General features: G+C 39.7%; 1 protein-coding gene across 2 annotated transcripts in view; it reads left to right on the forward strand.

Annotated features, from left to right (window-relative positions):
• The window catches only part of LOC311434340 (uncharacterized protein), a 262,002-nt gene that overhangs the window by 50,894 nt on the left and 190,702 nt on the right, over positions 1 to 20,406 (forward strand). For both annotated transcript variants that reach the window (XR_014691398.1, XR_014691399.1), the window contains exon 2: positions 5,637 to 5,718. The gene's annotated coding sequence lies outside the window, so the exon portion shown is untranslated. The remainder of the gene's footprint in view (positions 1 to 5,636; positions 5,719 to 20,406) is intronic.

Genomic DNA, 20,406 nt, shown 5'->3' on the forward strand with positions numbered 1-20,406 from the left:
AGATGTGTGCAGGGAGTGCTGATGAAGGGTACGGAGGAAGGTGATTGAAGGCAGTTACAGATGGAAGTCACAGATTCCTCTTGTCTGGTGACAGTTTCCAAGATCTGTGTGGCAGATTTTTCTCTGGCCTAATAGATAGTTTATCATATTTCTCTCACTTTTTATGACTGATTTATCTTTTCTTTGAGTTCTTTTTCTGAGAATGCTTACAGCACCCAGCAATGAATAAGTGTAAATGATTATTTATGGTTTGAGGAAAATGACTCAGTATTTTCTTTAATTCATTATAGCAATGAGAGTATTTCCGTAGTGTACAAATATTTTTTCAGAACATTTTGCATGGTGTATAAACCATTCTATTGGCCCCTGAATTGCATTTAAATGATCATGGGTATCATTTTCAGTCAGATGTGTGCAATCCATGCATTTCAAGGTGTGTATTGGAACCAGGTGAATTTGGACTCTTGCATTATTTTCTGCTTTTTTGTGTGCAAAATTAAAACAAAACTTGTGGGAGGCATGCAAACCCACTGGCATATATTTTGAAACTAGAAAGAAAAATGCTTCTTCAGACCCTTGTGAAGCAATATTGCTTAATTAACCCTACTTAAGCCCTACCTTGTGAAAAGGTTAATGGGATTTTTAATGACCTTGAGTGGTCAAGGCCTCAATTTTACATTTCTTCTGAAAGAAAATGGAAAATAGAACAAGAAAGCTGTTCAAACTTCTGTGAATCTGGAAAAAAATTGGTTTACAGCAACAGTTCAGGTCACTTCCTATTTCATTTGAAAAGGTTTACCCATTCCTTACCTGGGCCCCGCTGCCATCGCCGCGGCGGTTTGGTTGCAGCGCGGAGCTGCCATGTGGAGGTTGTGGGGTCGCAGCGCACCGAGCTGACCAAAAAGAGCCCCGATGGAGACCCTGGTTCTGCAGCGCAGCAGCCCTCTCCCAGCCCCTTCCCCACCAAGCTCTCCATGCTGTGCAGCCCATAAAGCCAGCATGTCTTTTGCCATGGTGATAAATGCTCTGTCGCTGCTGACTCCACAGGTACGACTACCTTTTCATGGACAAATAGCCAGATTGCTCCAGAACCAATTAAAGTCTGACCATAATAGTTTTCATCTCTGCTGCTTCTGTTTAAGGCTCAAGGAGCAGTCTGTGCATCCAGTTTGCTTTCTCCAACTACCCTCCTGACGGAGGAGAGTCTCGTGTTGAATGTCCTTAACAGCTTGAGGTTGGTTTCGGTCTGGTGAAGAGAGGCTCCTTCACTCAGTTTGACCTCACCTCTCCCTGGTCACACTGCAGTTGCGTTTGCTTCGAAGTGTTGTGTGGCCTTTGTTGTTTTGGGTATCTCTGACATTGTTCTGTCCTACTTCAGTCTTCAATATAATCATGTTCACAAACTTAAATAGTTGTTGCTGCTATTCTTCCAAATCAGTGCCTAGTTATTAAGGCATAAGGTAGCTGGATTTATTTTTTGAAATAACTACTACTTCTTGTGATCCCATTTCCATTGTACAGTCTGTCCGCAGGTCTCAAAATGTTTTCTTAAACCTCAGTAATGATTGGAATCTGGTAATGGCTTTGGTGAAGTAGACAAATAGCATTAATAAGTTTTGCATTTGTTTTTTAAGGGTTTGTCTGGCTGTTCTAATCTGAGCTGCACTGGACATGTATGGGGATTCAAAGATGCTCGAAAGAAAAAGAAATAGCGTTTATGTTTAAAGAGAGAAGCTTACTGACAGGTGGCCATAGCTTCTGCCATGATGGACAACCCAAGATCTTCCTCTGTGCTTACAAGAATGCCCTTCATGCATTTCCATCTTGCTACTTGTTTTCATTCTTTTGGTGTTTCTCAAAGCAGCTCAGTGAGTTGTGTCAGATAATCTTCGTGTACATACTCAAAAAAGCATTTGAGTTGCAGGTAGGTTGCAGGTGCGTGTTTCTGTTGTGTTTTGATTATGAAAGGGTGGAGATCATGGAGCTATTGGTGATATACCATGAGCTGGGAGAGCTACGGTGGTGTTATGGCAGACAATCTTTGTGAGCCATCCTCCAGAGGGTGATACAGATGTTCACCCACACACACACACATACTAATCAGTGCATCGTAAGAGTTAGTTAATGAGAGAGATCTTGCTTGTGAACAGTCAATACAGCAAGGCATTCATCCACAGGGTCATGAATGTGCCTTCTCTGGATTTATCTAATGTAATATATAGCAAAACACTTAGGGCACTCCGTATGCAGCTATTAATTGCATGAAAGACCTGTCCATAATTAGGCTTGGAGAGTAACCGTAAGCTCTGGGATCAATGGTTCCTGACACCTGTCAAGTGGTGGGAGGGTAAAACCTTTTATAGCCCTGATGAATACTTGAAGAGTGGACTTTAAAGGTTGGCGAGTGGAAATAAGATGCTATAAAATGGGAACTTACAGAAATGACTGAGCATTTTGTTCCTGTGGGTGAATTTCAGTGGTGGTATAATTGTTGGGAATTCCTTTGAAACCAAAGAAACTGCTCCAGAGCAGAGTTTTGCATTATACCTTTGCACTTTGCACTGGCAAGGCAGCAAAAGAATCAAGTTTCTTTTCAAAGGTACATGGCATGAATTTTGACACTTGCTTCTTTCTGGGCTGTGAGCATCTCTCTGAAAGGACGCATTCCCTGTAGTTAGCAATCCTATATAAATGGAGCAGCCTGTACAATTACTTTATATAATTTGCACTCGTGCAAATTAAAAATGGCCACAGCCCATTGTTCTGAAACCACTCATTACAACTTCAGGTTTGGAAAATGAAGCTCTAATCAGAAAATCCTTTCTTTCTGCATGAAAATAGCCGATGGAGAATCTCTCTCTACTAACTGAGGTACTTTACAGATAGATAGAGCTCTGTGTGTGTGCATACCCATGCTTGTCTTTTTCTATACACGTTGTGTGTGTGTATGTTCTCTTACTCTAACGTAGCAGGTTGGACATGCATGGTGCTTGCTGAATGCAGATGAGCACATACCCAATTTCTGGAAAAGATGTAGAGTATGTCTGTACAGAAAGGTACTGTAAACTAAGAATTTCCAAAATCAAAAAGGGCATTTAAAAATCGCTTGATTTAAATTGTGTGTCACTTCAACCTAATTTGTGGGAAGCTCTTAAATAAGTCTTCCTGTCTCCCCCAAAACACCCCAAGGATCAGTTCTCTAATGTACTGTTCTGCTGTCAAATCTGTATAAACAAGTATAAATGTTTAAAAAGTAAAGAATACTAATCAAGAGATGGAAGACATGCACTGCTTAATAAATCTTGCCTTCAATTTATTTGTCTAGTATTACAAAGGCAGAGGAAATATCAATTAATATAGGCAAAGAGGACCCATAATTTATAATTAACTGGCAAGTGGTTTGTAACAAACAGCAGCACTGAATCTAATAGCCAGTAGAAAAATAACTAGTGTTGATTTGTCCCTCGGCAAATTAATAGAGTGCTTATCAATGACAGGGTTACATAAAACTGCTAAATAAATAATCATCAGTGAGTTAGAGTGAAGCAGATCTTTAACAAGCTTAATCTGAACCTCTTGACATCTGTAGACTATGAAGAGATTAAATGCTAAGAAAGAAGATACACTATGCACACTGTAAGCATGCTCAGTAGCTGTGCAAGATCATGTTCTTAGGTAATGAGAAATAAGGAAACATTTTTATTACAAAATTACATTGAAAAATGATTTTCATTATAATTAGACTGAAAATTATAAAAGGTATATCAAAGAAATGCTGAATTGGAATTAGCCAGATGAGAAGGGCACTACATCTCTAAGCAGTGGAAACACATCAGTGGAGTCAGGCTTGATATATTTTTGGCTCAAGGATTTTTTTCCCGGCTTTATTACTCACCTTTGTCCACTTCTGCTTTTTGTGTCACTTTTGCTGATATTCCCTGGTAGCTCCCTTAAATCATCACAACAGCTAAGCAGTGCACCTGATTTTCTGAATGTCTCTTATTTATGAGACTGGATATATATGTACAGGATATAATTTTTAGATGTTTTACATTTTTTAATGTTTTTTGGGGGGCAGTAAGCCCGTGTATTAAAGTCTCTCCAGTCCTTGCTTAATGATCCTACAAGTTTTGTCCTGGAATAAGATTGTCAGCAGGCCCAGCCAGAGCCTTGCTGGGGTGTGTTAGGAGGCCCCCTCTCCAAGTGAAGATGTACGGAAGATGCTCCTGAGCAAGGGGAGAGCAGCGATGCGGTGTTTTTCATTGTGCTTGACGCCTTCTATCCCTTTTTATGCTCTGAGAAGAAAGACATTTTATGCAAGTGAGACTGCTGTCTTCTGGGGACAGGGAGGGAATGTGCAAGCAAAAGCAGGGCTGAGTAATTTTGTCAGGAAGCTTTGTTAGAACTTCGAGGATTTTGATCTGGAGCCTAAATGGAGCTGCAGGTCCTCGTTCTTTTTGTGCATGAAAGCAAAGCTGCCCTGACAGGCGGGCAGTGTCTGCTGAAGAGCATTCTTCTGGGAGCTCCCACCTTCCCTTCCACCCCTTTTTATCCTCCTTGTCCTAAAGGAGCAAATGGACTCCCAGTGTATCACTACTCAATTGAGGAAGTTTTTCTTTTAATCTTTCCAAATGTGATAATGAGGCAGTCAGGTACCAGAGATAAGTAATTTGATGGGTCTGAATTACCTTAGGTAGTGTCATGAATAGGAATTAATTGTCTGTCTGTAGAGGAGATCTTCCTGGTAAGGAGACTAATTTCGTTTTTTTCCTAGTTTCATGGTTGGGTGGCTTTTTGCCTGTGTGGTGTTTTTTTTTTTGTTGTTGTTGTTTTGGTGTGTTGCTGTTGTTTATTTTTCTGGATTAGACTTCAGATTTTCTCTAACCTCTATCACAGCTAGCGAAGACCATTACTAGCAAGAGAAATGTTCCCTTTATTTCCAGTTATATGTCCAGTGACTCCTTTGTCCATTTTCTAGTCTTTTCTGCCAATAACATTTGGAAAGAAGGATTTTTTTGGTCCCCACATGGCACGAAGAGAAACTTTTCTTAATGGATGGGTGTAGAAACTGCAGTCATGAAAAGGAAACCCCTTACTAAACATGCTTCCTTAATGTATTTTTGTTCATTGCTTTGCTGATTTTTGTTCTGTCACCACTTGAAAAGAGCAGAATTGGACCTCAATTTTATCTTTAATTTCATTGAATGAGACCTCTCTATGGTGGACCGACACTGTCTAGTACTGTGCTGCAATGATGAATCAGCATTGCTCAGAAGTAAGAGCCCTATCAGTTTAAAAGGAAGGAACCTTATGTGGAGTTAGGTTTAGAAGCATCTCAAGCTAAGTGCAGCATGTCCACACCCCTGCTCTGCTTCTCATGAGCTGAGCAGTATCCCGAATATGACGTTGTGTATACCTGTTATGTCTGTCTATCACTGTGTTTTGCTACCCTTTTCTATTTTTTTTTTTAGAGATAGTTTCTCAGTTTAGTAAAATCCTTCTACTCCCCCGCTCAAACTGCAAAGAGTTGCCTGATTGCATGCAACAATAAATCATAGGAGGCTGAATTAGAAACTAACAGGTTTAGAAGAATGTGAGTTTCTGTTGTCTAATTTCATGGCACCATCCTCTTCCAGGGCAGCATCTTAGCTCTGTGAAAACCCTGCGTCAAGTGGGTGTGTGCCTGTGGAGAAGGTCCTGCCGAAGCAGAGAGGTGAGGTAGGTCCTGTACTCATGTCGATTCTCATGGCACACGTGCAATGACCACCCCACAAATCAAAGGTCTTAATAATAATAATAATAATAATAATATCATTTTTTAGTTTTATTTTGTGAAGAAAACATGGCAGCTTCACATGTTGCTGCAAGTGCTGTGGTAGCCTTGCCATGTCTGAGGTGCTATCAGGGAGGTTACAGGGCATTCGTCAAAATAAAGCTGATGCAAACATGAATACTCCCAAGAATGGGTCCTTTTAAACTAAAAAATGCTGAAGGCTGAAAAGGGGCTAATTTATTTAAATTATCTGTATACATGTCAAGCCCCACAGTTTCCAGATGAAGCTGACTACTGTGAGTTAAAGAAAGCTTTTCTTAAATTTACCAACAAAAGCCTAACAGAGAAAGTTATACCAGAAAACCTGAGCAACTAAGAAGATAATCATCTGTAGTGATGCAGATGTGTAAAAATACAGTTTTCTGCTATTAAGCTTTTAAATGTCAGTAAATGGCAGTTTAGTAGATCATTTGCTAATAATGATTAAATTTCTCATTAAAATGTTTCCTTCATTATTCTTCAGGTAGAAATGTGTAATTCAACGATTGTTACATCAATTATACTTAAAAAGCTCATTAAAATACTGAAATATTATCTCTCGTAGCCAGAGTACTTTAAGAGTACTGTACTAATTACAATAGGAATAAACTCTTGTAATATCACCATTTGAATTGATGCCTTATAAATTCTTAATGCAAAGCTAACATATAAAGTGTAAATCAAATATATAGATCCAATAAAACAAAACCTTTTTAATCTTGTTTTACCTTCAAAAGGATTCTGATTATTGTAATTAAATAATGCATGATATAATAAAGATCTAGAAAGTGTGATTATTTCATTGGCAATTGAATATTGGTGCTTTTTATTTATGCAAGCAATTTATCACGGACAATATGCATCAAGCATTAAAATATTGATACAATTACACCTATCCTGCTGAACCAATAAAAAAAACTGTGACATGACTCTGCTCGTGATACAAGGACAGTTTGAAATCCTTGTTAAATTTTAATATTCCGATGTGCTGGGTTATGCTAATTCTGGTATGGAATAATATCTCCGGTATCTACTGCTCTGCCTTTTATTTCTGTGAGATTACAAATCCGGCTTCACTTAGCTTGGCTAACAAGGACTGCTTTGCTTGCTGCTCTGTTGGTCACTCCTAGGAAGAAATACTAAAAGACAACTTTGAATTTCCCTTTTTACAGTTACTGCTCTGCTATGAATACGACTGTTTAATTTTTGCTGCTGCTGTATCCTGTTATTCTTTCTAAGATTTTTACAACGGCTTCTGGCCCAAGTCAGGGATAACTCACCTGTAGATGGTAGATTTAGTAAGACCTGTTTCAAAGCAAATGCATTTCCATTATTGTCCCAGTTTCTAAAGGCTAGCATCGTGGTGTCAAGATAAAATATAAAAGGAGAGATCATTTGCTTTCAGTTTGAACAGCAATGCTACCAGGTCAGATGTAAATTGTGAAATTGGGCAGAATTTCCATACCTTTAATCTTATAAAACTGTTTTCTTTTAAAGGAACTAAAAAGCTATGCTTAACAGGCTAGTAATTATTTTGCCACTGTGCAGGTAAGCTGAGGTGCAGAGAGGCTGTCTACCGGGCTAGCCTCTTGTCGGCCTGATGAAAGAAAATAAACACCCAGCAAAAACCCAGCGGCCCCCCAGCGGGGCACTGGATGCCCACCTTTATTTCCTTTCTCAGCCAAGTCAACTGTCGTGTAAAGAGCTGGATTTCCTTGAATAGAACAGCACTGCCCAAGTTTGTAAAAGATCAACCTATCCCACCATTCGTATACTCTAATTAATTTATTGAAGGGACATCTCAAAAATGTGACACATTTTTATAGCACAAAGGAAACAAAGTGGACTAAAACAAATACTTGCAGCTGTGCTGGCTTTCAGAAATGGCCTTTGGATATCACTGTTCTTTCAAGTGAGGACAGAAATTGCAAGCTTCTGAATAAACAGCAGCAGAAAGATCAAAAAGCACCTGCAAAGCATAAGGATTGTATTGATATGAGTAAAAGTAAGCTCTTTGCTGAGGGTCATCCTTGAACATGTACAGGATTTTCAGAGACCCTACAGTGACTCTTTCACCTCATAAAATTATAAAGCCATAATTTACATGTCTGATTCACCAAATTGATGACCACAAGCCAGGTGGTGCTGAACAGCCAGTTCTCTTTACATTCACTGAAGGAAGGGAGCATTTGACACCTTGCAAGGTGAGAAGCTCTGTTTTTTTGTAACTTGCCATGAACCTAAGCGTGTAGTGTTTTGTTTTTGTTTTTGTTTTTTGTTTGTTTGTTTGTTTGTTTTTTACTATCTCATGACACTATCTCAGACGCTATTTTTTGGCCGGATGTACTTGTTTTTCTCAGTAGATACTGCCATCACTAATGTCCCCATGTCATATTTATGAACTCCTGTTTAGCTTAAATAAAAGTCTGTATTACTCAAACAGCTTTCTTCTTAATTAATTTGCACAGATGCAGCAGCCATCCATAGGCACACGCAGGCCCGTGCCATTCCCATTTGCCTTGCTCCCAGCTCGCTGCCACGCCGAGGAGGGGAGCAGATAATCGCGGTGCTGTCACGGTGGGCAGGGGCTGCGGGCTTGTACCCGTGTGCAATTTGCCAGCACTTTAAAGCCATTACTGTGCGTGCGTATTGGGCCCGCATGTGTACATATGTATGAGGAAAAAGCTGACTAATATTTGTGTGGTGGTAGATAACAGGGTTTTAATTCTGGCCTTCATAGCCATGCCTTGTTTGAGGCTCTCTGGCCCTGTGATCTGGGTTGTCTCTTTGCTGTAGCTAATTGGGTGATGGCGAAGAGGAAGGGCTGGCTAACGGGGAGCTTTGAGTCGGGTGTTTTAAAGAAATAATTCCCGGGACTTATTAGCACTGCCGGCTGTGTTAATGGTTTACCTGCTGGAGTAGCAGCCTGTTCCGAGAATGTGCGCCTTACAATATAGAGACTTTCTCTCTATGAAAGTAGCTGATTTAGTCAGAAAGGTGACAGTTAAGACTCGTTGCAGGAGAAATTTTTGCATCTTTGCAGAGTGACTTTTTTTTTATACTTTACCATAGTGGCTGTCCATCACAGTTGTTATGTATGCAGGCTGAGTGAGCCCGCAGGGGATCCTAGTTATTTACACTCTTTTTCAAGCTTCGAAGCTGTTATAATCATTCGCTGTCAACTTTGTGCTGACACTGAATTTTACTTTGTGTTTTTTATGCTCGGTTTGGGTCTAAAATACTGGCATCCATACCCTACACTGTAATTCTATGGGTGACTGAGTTGACCAGCAATATACAGTATTACTAACAGAGCTTTAGAAACCTGCTGCATATGGAGATTTCGGGATTTGTTGATTGTGGACAGTAAACAAAGTCCCCAGGCTTTATGCTTTTATCCTAGTGGCGGCCCTCAGGAATAAACTGTGTACCGTGTTTCATCTCATTGCATTTTCATCTTTAAAAAAATGTAAATATTATTTTCCTTTCCTACAAGGCAGCAAAGTTAGAGGAGGAAAACTTTTTCATTGCTGTTTTTTTATTATTATTTTTTTTTATTTTCATACTCGCTTGTTTTCTCCAGGCCTGTGTTTTAAGAAATGCATATTTTTTTCTGTGATCACCATATGTTTTGCATGAAGCTGCAGATAGTAGTGGAGCTGGTAATGGGCTAATACTTCAGAACCAAACTGAAATTATGTGTTGTGTGAAATGTTGGGAATAAATTATCATGTAAGAGCACGCATTGACAAATATATAGGGTTTTTACACCCTTTTTGGTTTAGAAAGGCAAATTTACATGCCCGTCTTTAAAAGTCCTTGGCCTGCAACGCAGACCAAATAAACCAACTTCTTTCACGTGTGCACAAAACTGCTCCGTTATCACCAGGCCCTGTGACCTGAAATGGCAGCACACCAACTGCTTTCTGCCCGTGTAAAATGTGAGATATTTGTGAACAAGTTGCCAGCTCCAGCATGAAATTTCAGGTACTCTGGGGCCCAAAGGGAGCGATCACACAAAATGATACGACCCTGTTCTTAACTGGACTTGAAATAAAACTGGTCAAGGAGCTTGTGTGCTTGGCCAATGTAATAAAGTAGACAAATAATTACTGAGCAAATCAAACACACTTACACCTCAGATGATTTTGAAATATTATCTATAATCGGGCACTTCTGTGCTAGGAGGAAAGGTTAATAAAGTAATTTAAAAAAGATTGTGTGGAGTATTACAGAAACAGAAGAGGACTGGTGATCATAATTGTTAATCTCCTGAAACACCAGTCCTCTACTGCACGAGGCATATATTTTAGTACGACTCCTTATTGTTCATTCCACTTATTACTATATTATACTGCTTAATTACCTTTTGTAAGAAATCTTATTTTAGCTTTCTTTTTTTTCCTTTAATAACAAATAATGCTGATGGAAACGGTCCAGAAGAATACATGTACAGCTTATTTTTAGCCCTACCTGCTAAGGATTAAGATTAAAACATGTACAGTATATTGATAGATCTTTATTTGGAGACTCAATCACCACAGAAGCACTGTTGTGAAATACCACGATGAAGTGGATAAATATGCCCCCCTCCATATCTAGCCTTGTTGTGTATGAATGGAGCCTAATATAGAGTACAACAAGAAAGGCTGAGGTTTTGCTCTTTGGTAGTTGTCATTAGCTCCTCTGAACCACATTTCTAGTTCATGGCATTCCAGATAACCAAGATAAGGCTTTTTTCAAGGCAAAGAAACGGAAGTATTAGCTTAGGCGAACGACATCTGAGTACCGAAATGTCACCTTCATAAAACTATCTGTTGTCTGCTTCCTTTCTTTATTCTCAAGATTGATGAGTTCCTTATGTAAAGTGTTACTGAAGGTGGTTGAAATTTATGTGGCCACCACAAAGCACTTGTAGATTAAAGAGCAGTTGGGACATGAAAATCTTCTTCCCTTCGTCCAGTGTGAATAAATGGGGCTGCTGTGCTGTTTTCAAGGAGATATCGCAGATCATGGTGGTAGCAATTGCTTAAGCCTCTCTTTTGGAAAGATGGTGAGGTTTGAAATGGATGTTTGCAGCGTTTGTAGCAAGATGTCCTCTACACAGCATAGTTACTTCACTGCTCAGAAAAAAAAAAATGCAACTTGCCAATACTGATAATTCATGGCAAGAAAAAAAATGCAGTGCTTGCATTTGAAAGAATTTGGATGAGTTTGGTAGAGGCAGTGATTCATCTCATGCTGTTAGGTGTAGTTAACTTCTCCCAGATACCCAAAAGCTTTCAGTGGGCCAGATAGATCACTGGCTCCTCCACCAATATCTATGCATACATTGGTTTTCTTTAACCCAAACGTCACATTTACCTCAGAAGTGGAGCAGAAGTGAAGCTGTTTGAAATGTGGAGCCTGCCACAGTTTCTACTGTCTCTCCTGTGTCATTTGCCTCGGCTTGGATGGCTGTTTCCAGAAATACAATAACAGCTGCTTGCAGCTCCTACAAAATACTTCCCCTGATTTACGGTAGCGTGGCTGCTGGTTTGGGTAGCAGGAGAACCAAGAAGATGGATATTACGGTAAATATTTATAACAGTGAGTTTATTGCGCATATATTACTATCATTTGAATTGGAAAAAGTCTACCCCAAGCAGATGTGACTTTGTGAGAGAAACACAGGCCTGTTTCCATCTCCAGGGGATATAATCCTAAGGATGCCTCAACAAATGATTTTCTCTAATGTATAATTTTGGCTAGTAGCTATTAATGTTGAATAAGAATATGGTTGTTCCCTGCATCCCTTTTTAAAAATTCACCTGAGTGATTCAGTTCTGGTTGAAGCAGATTCTTTTTTTTTTTTCTCATTTGTAACACAGACATCTGAGTGTGTTGTTCAGCTTTGTCATCTGTCTATTAAGATTGGAGTTTTCCTGAAACCTTTTGCAGCTCTAAGATATACAGATGGGGAAGGAAGCTGGATAACATCTATATGGGCCTTACATAATTAATGCCAGAGCAAAGATCAACGTGAATTTTATTTTTTATTTTTATTTTTATTTTTTGCAAGCGAGTATCCAGAATTTCACACTATGAATATCTGGGATGCAATACAGTGAACAGGTTAGAAAAGTAATATAGTCATAGTAATTACTTTCATCTGGCAAAATATTTCAGTCAGCAATGACTAGCAATAAAGTAAAATGATCACCTTTGGTATATCTATTACAAAAACAATTCTCTAAAATAAGAACTGTTTAAAATATCCACTGGAATATAAAGCATCAGTTCTGGAGCCACACATTGCTTTACTATTTTTGTGGGCTGTGCTACTCTCAAAACAATTGACTTGAAATTCAAGGTTCCAGACAATGGGGGAAAAATTAGTTCAATTAAGGATCTGTAAATGAAGTGAATACTATCTGTCAAGTTGCTGTAAAAATAAAATCTTGGTTTTGGCTTTTAGGTTTTATACAAATCACTTATACCCTCCTTAAAAGAGAACTTTTTTTTTTTTTTTTAAATAAATATAGTGAATATGAAACACCATTAATCCAGTAGTAATATCATCTGATAGTAGCTAATCCCTTCTTAGGGATGGCTTTGCCTGGTCCTTTGGAATACAGAAATGTGCTTTTACTGTTAGGCATTTTGTTTAAGCATCAATCAGTTCCTAATGCTTAATTGTCTTCTCTGCATTCCCCCCTTCTCCCCCCAAAAAGAAAAAGACCACCAACTAAAATGAATACTGTCTTCAAAGGTATTTCCTTGGGAGTCTTATTACATTCTTTAGCCAGTTATTTTGTATTCTGAGGTTATGGATCAAGGGCAGACCCATGCCTGTGGTTTGGACTTGGCTATCTGCTGTGACAGGATGATGCAGACATACCAGAAGATCCTAATCTGTCAGAGGAAGTCTATTAAGTTCAAGCCCCTAAGCTGTCTCAGCCAAATCAGTGATACCAAACTTACATTTGTTTTTGTGATGACCATTCATTTTGGTCAAATGAAGAAATTGCTAGTGTGGTTTTTGTGGCTTCAGGGGTGAAATCTATGAATGTCACGTATCTTTTAGCCTCTCTGCTCTCTCTGAAACATTATTGAGAATGCTCTTGTATGGAGGGGAAAAAAAAAAAAAAACGCAACCATTTTTATTGCAGCTGTTTATAAGTCACCTTGATCATAAAAAGTTGTGGAAAAGAAGCATTAACTTCTATAAAAATAATGCTTTTTGTGAATAATAGATAAGGTAGGAAAAAGGCTAGACTGTCTGCAGACAGCTGTGTAGCAGGAAGAAAAAAGAGGTCTTGAAATACATCCAGAAGGATTCCATGTGTTCTGGGATGGTTATCAGTGCTGCTACAGACTGTAGACCTTGGACTTGCTGTGGAAGCTGTGGACTTGGCTGGTTTTGAGGCCCACTCAGGGCAGAAGAATGAACAGGGAAAAAATAAAAAATAATAATAAAAAAAGGTTTAAGATGTTTTCCTGGTCATAACAGATTTAAATAAAGACTTTTCTGTTTCTGTTTAAATATCCACCAACATACCTCAAGACATATTACAGATGGTGAACAGGGATTTTTTTTTTTTTGTACCTTTTGGCCATAAAATAAAAACTATAGAGCAGATTTTACTGAGATAAAAACAAATTACTTATTTCATAAATTTTTTCAACTTAAAGAATTTTTCTGTCTCTGTGATGTTTGATATTATAATTTCCCCGTTTCTGTCTCTCTTTCTATTTTTTATTTTTTAAGTTGTAAGGTAAAATTCTGACCCCACTGAAGTTGAATTTTGGCCATATACTTCTGTGGGACCAGGATTACATCCTGTATGTAGTCTGTGGTCGGTGCTTGTGTAGCAAAGATTTACCCAGGAAGATTTTAGCTGATGAATACAGTGAATCCAAAGTGATTTGTGTGCTCGTGTCAGAGTTTCTGCAACTCCTGGGGGGCCATGCTCACATAAAACCTGCAGCCCACATCAAGCAGCAAAGGATAATGTTAGGTTGCTCCTTTCGACTCGCAAAGGGAGATTCGAGTACAGGCAGCACTTTCAGGTAGGGAAGGAGAGGCACTGCTCTGAACTGTCCACCACACTTAGCTCACTTTTTATGGCAGGCTCTGTGCTGTTTTCCTTCCGGATGGGACTGCTTAGAAGACCTCGTTTGAGAGCATAGTAGAAAGGGTGTGGAAAACGACAGAGAAACAACGCCTGGGGTCTGTACAACCCGAGTGTGATTACACCATGTTGCACCCCAGCCTTATTAGCTGGGTTCTCTTACTGCTTTGTTCACATTCTCTCCATGTGAGACTCTTACTTGGTTTTGTGTCTTTCCACTCCTTTTTGACCCTGCTCCTGTTTGCTTCTCCTCCCTGTGTGGCAGCTTCCATACTTAGACAAGTAATTCTCCAGAAGCGCCTGTTTCCTCAGGAACCCAAAACTACATTCAAAATCCTCATCTAATTCACCCCATTTTGCAACTAGCAGTTACATCTGGATACAAAATGTGCCAATAGAGAGCTCTGAGCTCTTACAAGGGTGAATAGAGAATAGATGTTGAATGGACACCCACGCCTCCACCCTGCCAAACTGCTCTGTCGTTTTCATCACAGTTTTTAAATATATGCAATGTTTAAACTGACAGGTTTTGTCATGAAGAAATTAGACTGTAAAATTAATCTAATGAATGCCATTCCTCTGTAATGTCTGTAATGGGAAGATGAAGTTGTTGGTGTTTTTTGTTTTTGTGTGTGTTTTTTTTTTTTTTTTTTTTTTTTTTTGTGTGCGTGTGTGTTTTACTATTATTATTATTACTATTATTATTATTGTTAATAATATGAAAAGGTATAAGTTGAATCACTTCTCTTTGGTCTCCCAAAATAGATCACTGGTTGTGACAGATAGTAATTAGTATACATTTCTGTGCAAGAAAACAAGGGTGTAGTTAGGTCCATTTGATTTCAAAAAAGTAACACTGTAAAGGGAGAAAAATGATTTCCTAAGTACAGAAATTGCTGAGTTACTACGGAGAAAAAAAAAAAAAAAGCTTTTTTTTTTTTTTTTTTAAACAGCTAATCTTATAAACCTTTATTCACGTGCCTGTTCTTTTTTTTGTTCCTCCATAGCTTCATTGGAAACACTGCTTTTAAAACTAACAATGGGCAATATCAGAACCAAGTGTAAAGTTCCCAAACATGTTGGTCCTGAATTCTGCATTTGAAACCCAGCATGAAACTACCCACATGTTCAGGAGCCTGCAGGATCGAGGTTGCAGCGTAGTGCTGCCTCGCTGACCTGCTCCCTTTCTCTCATCCCCGTTTTGAAGGACATTAGCACACATGGAGCTAAGGGGTGAATATATAGTACAGTAGCAACCCTGTACTAAGTATCAGCATGCAGCTTTTTAGCTTGTGCTGAGAGCACTTCTGGGTGGTACGTTGTAGCAGAAATATTTTCGGGGTGCATCCGCATGGCAGGTGAAGATGTGACTGCAGTCCATGTGCCTGCCCCTGGCCTTCTTTCAGCTTGCAGCTCCTCACAGGGCGCCACACTCATGTCTGTGCTGCTTCTGGGTTGCACTTGTGGAACCACGGACACACAGCACTGCCACGGTTACACTGCTGGCAGTTTAAAGATGGTTAGCGGAAAGCCACCTGCTGCAGCCCAACCTCGTGAATGTTCTTTCAGGAGGGAGGAGAGCATTGCGTTTCCTGTTCGCACTCACGTGCTATTTTCCCTGGGTCCTAAACAGTTCAGACACCAGTCCCTAGGCACGTGTGGGCTACAGCTGAGCTGCGAGCATGGCAAGGGGGGAAGCTGAGTGAGATTTTCACCATCCCTTGGTGTGCGCCCAAGCACATCAGTGGTTAGCTATAGCCTGGGCTGAGCTGGCCCGCTGGAGTAGCCCAGACTGCCTGGGTCCAAAGCTAGGGCTGAGTTCAGCAAAGTGCCACTGTACTGATGCCTCTGGCCTAGCTTTGAGAAACTGCTGCTCTGAACCTTCACCTGCTGCTTCTGCACTGGTTACCAAAGGAAAAGGAGATTGTGTGCTGCTCTCTGGGCTGTTAGTTATTAGGTGGATAGGTAATATCGCATCACGCAGCCCACGCTGTGTACGTAAGTTGGTGAAATAGGGATGCTGCTGTCACAGCGGTGGTATGCGGCAGGAGGAGGGAGAAGATTCAGGAGATTGGACTCAGAAGTCAAACCAGCAGCACATTTTTGTTGCTGTCTTTTTTTTTTTTTTTTTTTTTTTTTTTTTGGAAAAAAACATGAACTGCTCTTAACAATCAAATGGTAAAAACCAAAACTGGTGAGAAAGCTCTCAAATTATATGTAAAGGTGTTCTGTCTAACTGCTTCTGGCCAAAAAAAGCAAGGAATTGGCAAAAAAATATGTAATTTCAGATTTCAGCATATTGGACTGATCCCTCAAATTTTATCTTTCCAGTCACTTGGATGTGGCAGTTAATCACTCATGCATGTTCTGAAACTGAAGTTGCTGATTTTCTGCTTTGGAGTCCATTTAGAGCAATCAGAGGGACGCCGTAACCCCGATTAGCTGGCTGCCCTGGAGTGAAGAAGTATCTTGTTATTGTGGAGACGTCGTGGTTACTTTGTGCACCCCTTAAAACTCCAGGGAAAGTCCTTCTGTTCCAGTTATGAATGAGCGCGCACGCACACAAAAGTTCACAAGGCTGTTTCCTATTAGTCAGAGTATCTCCTAATAGTGCTTCTGTCAGATCACTCCTGCGTATTGAAAAAACTGTTTGTTTTAACAGACCCTATGTACTCGTACAAAACTGATCTGAATAATTCTAAACATGTAGGAATATATGATATTGTTGCTTATGGCAGCTGAACAGCTAATCTCCTTGATGCAGTGATACTAAGCACGCTTCAGAGAGTGCGTGGCAGTCGCGCAGGGTGGGTGTTGGAGCTCTTCAATGAGGTTTTAGTTATTTCAAGTCAGTATTTTCTGTTAGAATCCCCCCAGCTAAAAAATAAAATGAAAAGCCAAGCGTCAACCTTGCATTTCAAATATGAACTGGAAACAAACCCGATTTACAATTCACTAGATGAAAATTGCTCTCTTCTGCCATAATTCAATGCACATTTGGTTTATTTGAGAATTCATGTATTATAACCATTCTTGCTCACACTTCTGCATATCTTGGTTTGGCGCATGCATGCAGTGGGGCTGATTTTCCCCCCGTTTTTTCTTTTCTTATTTCTTCTTTTTCCTTCTGGCTTTACGTTGTAAGTGGAGGCCTCCCCCTCCCGACAGGACCTTCCACCTGAGGGCAGCACAGTCACCAGCTCCAACTTCTCCGGAGTCAATCTTGCTTGTCCCACTCCAGCTTCTAGCGGCTCCAGGTCAGGTTTTGTTTTAATCCCCCCCCCCACATTGTTTGCAATAATGAGATATGATCACTCTAACTTTTCAGACCTTCTGACTTCCTTCTACTGGGAGCCGCATCCCTTACTTTATCTTACAATATTGTGCATTTCCCGCAGTGGTTCCCGGTGCCGTTATAAGATGCAGCATCTTTCTTTGTATTACCACAGTGTATTACTGTTGAAGTAGCATACACAGAACGAGGCTCTAGGAGGGTCTGCATATCAATATGAACATTTATACTTTTAACTTCATGCTATTCCAAGCAAAACTGAACCATTTTTCTACAATTCTGAGATTTCTTCTCTTGAGCTGGATGCTGACAGTGCAAGAGGTAACACCTTTCAGCAGGTAAAATATGTTGTTATGGAAAGGCTGTATGGCAGGGATGCTGACAACAATTAGCACATGCTACTCATTAACAAATGGAGATTACAACTGAGCCGAAATGGCAGGCTGCCATCAGCGTGATAGTTACGGGGCAGTTTAATTTCTAACGAATGTGAGCACTGGATTAGTAACAATATTCAACAAAATGCTGCCTGCATTCTCTTATGGCTTTCATTACCAAATTGAAAATCTGTGTAGATTTCTGAAAATTACTTTTAAATGTAGCCAATCTCCTCGACTGCAAGGCTTGATTTGCTGGTGAGGGAGTCCTGCTGTGAGATTTTAATGAAAGATCATAGTGCCCCTCCAAGACCGTCAAAGAGCTATGGGCCCTGAAAGACCTGAAATAATCTGTTTTACTTTTAATGGCAGCCATTTTATATTCATTAAGATCAAAATGCAGTTTTGCAGGCAAATTGCAAAGCTGTTCCACTCACAGCTTGAGAACCTGGAGGCCCTACAGCTTTTTATCTTGTTCATAAGCAAATATGCAGTTAATATCTTTTAATATGCTTTGATGCTTGGTACCTTATGGGTACATTGTACTGGAGGTTAGAGAACTGCATGTTTCTTTGGCAGTGCTAGCAACGAACTAAAGCACTAGTCCTTTTATTTCCATAATGGCAGAAGAAATGAGTCTTTTTTTTTTAATATGAGCTCTGCTCAAATAAATTGTAAAGCACCGTGTAGTATATGTTCAGGGTCTCGTAGAAGGCACATTTTTTTCACTACATTCCATCTGTTGGTGGTTCTTATTATTTAAATTTATACGGCCACATTATTTAAATGTAAACAGCCAAATAAGATAGGATCAAATCATTGGCATCTGGGAACTGTGCTCTTATCCTCTTTGATTGTGAGGTTGTGTGCATTAATAATGGAGTTCTAAAGACTGTGATTCCACCTGATATACTGTATGACCTTAACAGTTGTGATTTTATCAGGGTTTCACTGTATGAGAAAATGAAGGTATTTTGCAGCTCATTTCTAGCAAGGCTAGTTTGCATCATCTTGTGTCCAGAGTAGTTCTGATTTCTGTGTGTACGTATTTTAAAATACCATTTTTTGTTTTGATTGCTGTACTGCTGGTCATGTTGTAAATCACATTCCCAAAGATCGTTTTCAGTGAATAAACTTCACCTTCGCACTGTATATGTTGGTTTAATTGCGTGCTCAGAGTGATAAGTTGTCATTTCATCACGAGCTGTGTAAAGCTTATGCACTAGTGGGCAGGATTCTGCTCTGCTCTGAAGCTAGTGTGCAGGGTCTGGGACGGCAAGGAGGCTGCTGAAATTCCCTGGCTGAGAACAGGGCCCTTCAGATTTAGGAAAGGCCCTTCAGATTTGCTCTTAAGGATGGAAATATGCAGAATTTCATAATATGTGCTTTCTAAATCTCATATATACAGTAGAATTTAACTTTTCTTCTCCCTCTTTCTTTTCCTCTTTTTGGTTATCCTGTAGAAGGTGCAAGAGTGTCTTGCCCTGTTTTCATCTGTCCGCTAAGAAGATCCGCCGAAGGTCACATAAAGAAAATTGTCACAATAATTTGATTTAAGAAAATGGTGTGAGCCTCTTTATGAAAGCTAATTCCAATTGTGTTGTCTCAAAAAAAAAAAAAAAAAAAAGAAAAAGAAAAAAAAATATATATATATATATAATGTATACATGCTGTGCATTAAGACAGCTCCACTGAGGGGGCAGGCACTCAGTCCCTGGGCCCTCCCAACTTCTGTGTGTATCTGAGCCCCACAGGCGTATTATAATGCTGTATGACATGTTTACAAGTTCTAACATCTTACTTTGTGCAACTGCATAGCTTCCTCGCAGGGCTAGAGAACTTGAAGCTTTGTATGTCTGGCAAAGATGAGGGAATTTGATAACCTTCTCTCTTTGGGTCTTAGGGCGAGTTGAATGCGTCTGGCCTGCCAAGGCACAATTTAATGGGCTTCTGAAAACACTCAAAAGGCAGACATAAATGTGTGGATGGGCAGCCAGCCAGGGTGACCTGGGGGATGGGGCCAGTCTGATTTTAAGCAGGGTAAGGTCGTGAAGGAATGTTTGAGGACAAAGCTGGCTGGGGGAGTGCACTGAAAGCCTAATGTTTGACTGGAATGGATTTACAGAGCTTGAACCTGACTCTGTAACTTAAGAGCAAAAGCATTCCCACCTGTCCAACTTGAAAAGGGAAATGGAAAATGTAAAGAATATATAATTAATTTCAATTACAAGCCTCACATATCTTTTGCGTGGTTATACACTATCTTTATTTCTTGCAACCAGCTTCAGATTCAGTGCAGGAACTGTATTTAAAATAAAATAGAAAACAGCTCACTCCTATAAATCTGCTTTCCCCCCTCCCCCCCCCCCCCAAACTTTTTGAACACCTTTAATGTTTGAGATTTTGACTTTTTGTCCTCTTTACAACAAGAATTTTACTCACATAATCTACTTAAAATGGAGCCTCTTCAATCCGATTTCTCCCATTAAGGAAGATTTTTTTGAGACCTAGAGAGAGCTTGCTGTAATGGAGGCATTAAAAGATAATGGCTTACATGCTGATTGGTATAATTTGGGAACAGAGTAATAGAAAAATATTGGGGGGGAGGGAGAGGAGTTGTCTTTGCTAAATTAGCGTAAAGGGGAGGAGTTCTTTCTCCATTTTTATCTAAATGAGAAATCATTGCTCTTGAAGTTGATCACCTTTATTTTGATTTACTCTGTGCTACTTATGGGTGAATTATGAATTTGAGGTAATTGAAATGTGCGTATAGCACTGTTAGCCAAAGAGGGGTCACTGTGGTGCCCAGGC

Source organism: Aythya ferina, assembly GCF_964211825.1.
Source record: "Aythya ferina genome assembly, chromosome: 3".
Taxonomy (NCBI): domain Eukaryota; kingdom Metazoa; phylum Chordata; class Aves; order Anseriformes; family Anatidae; genus Aythya; species Aythya ferina.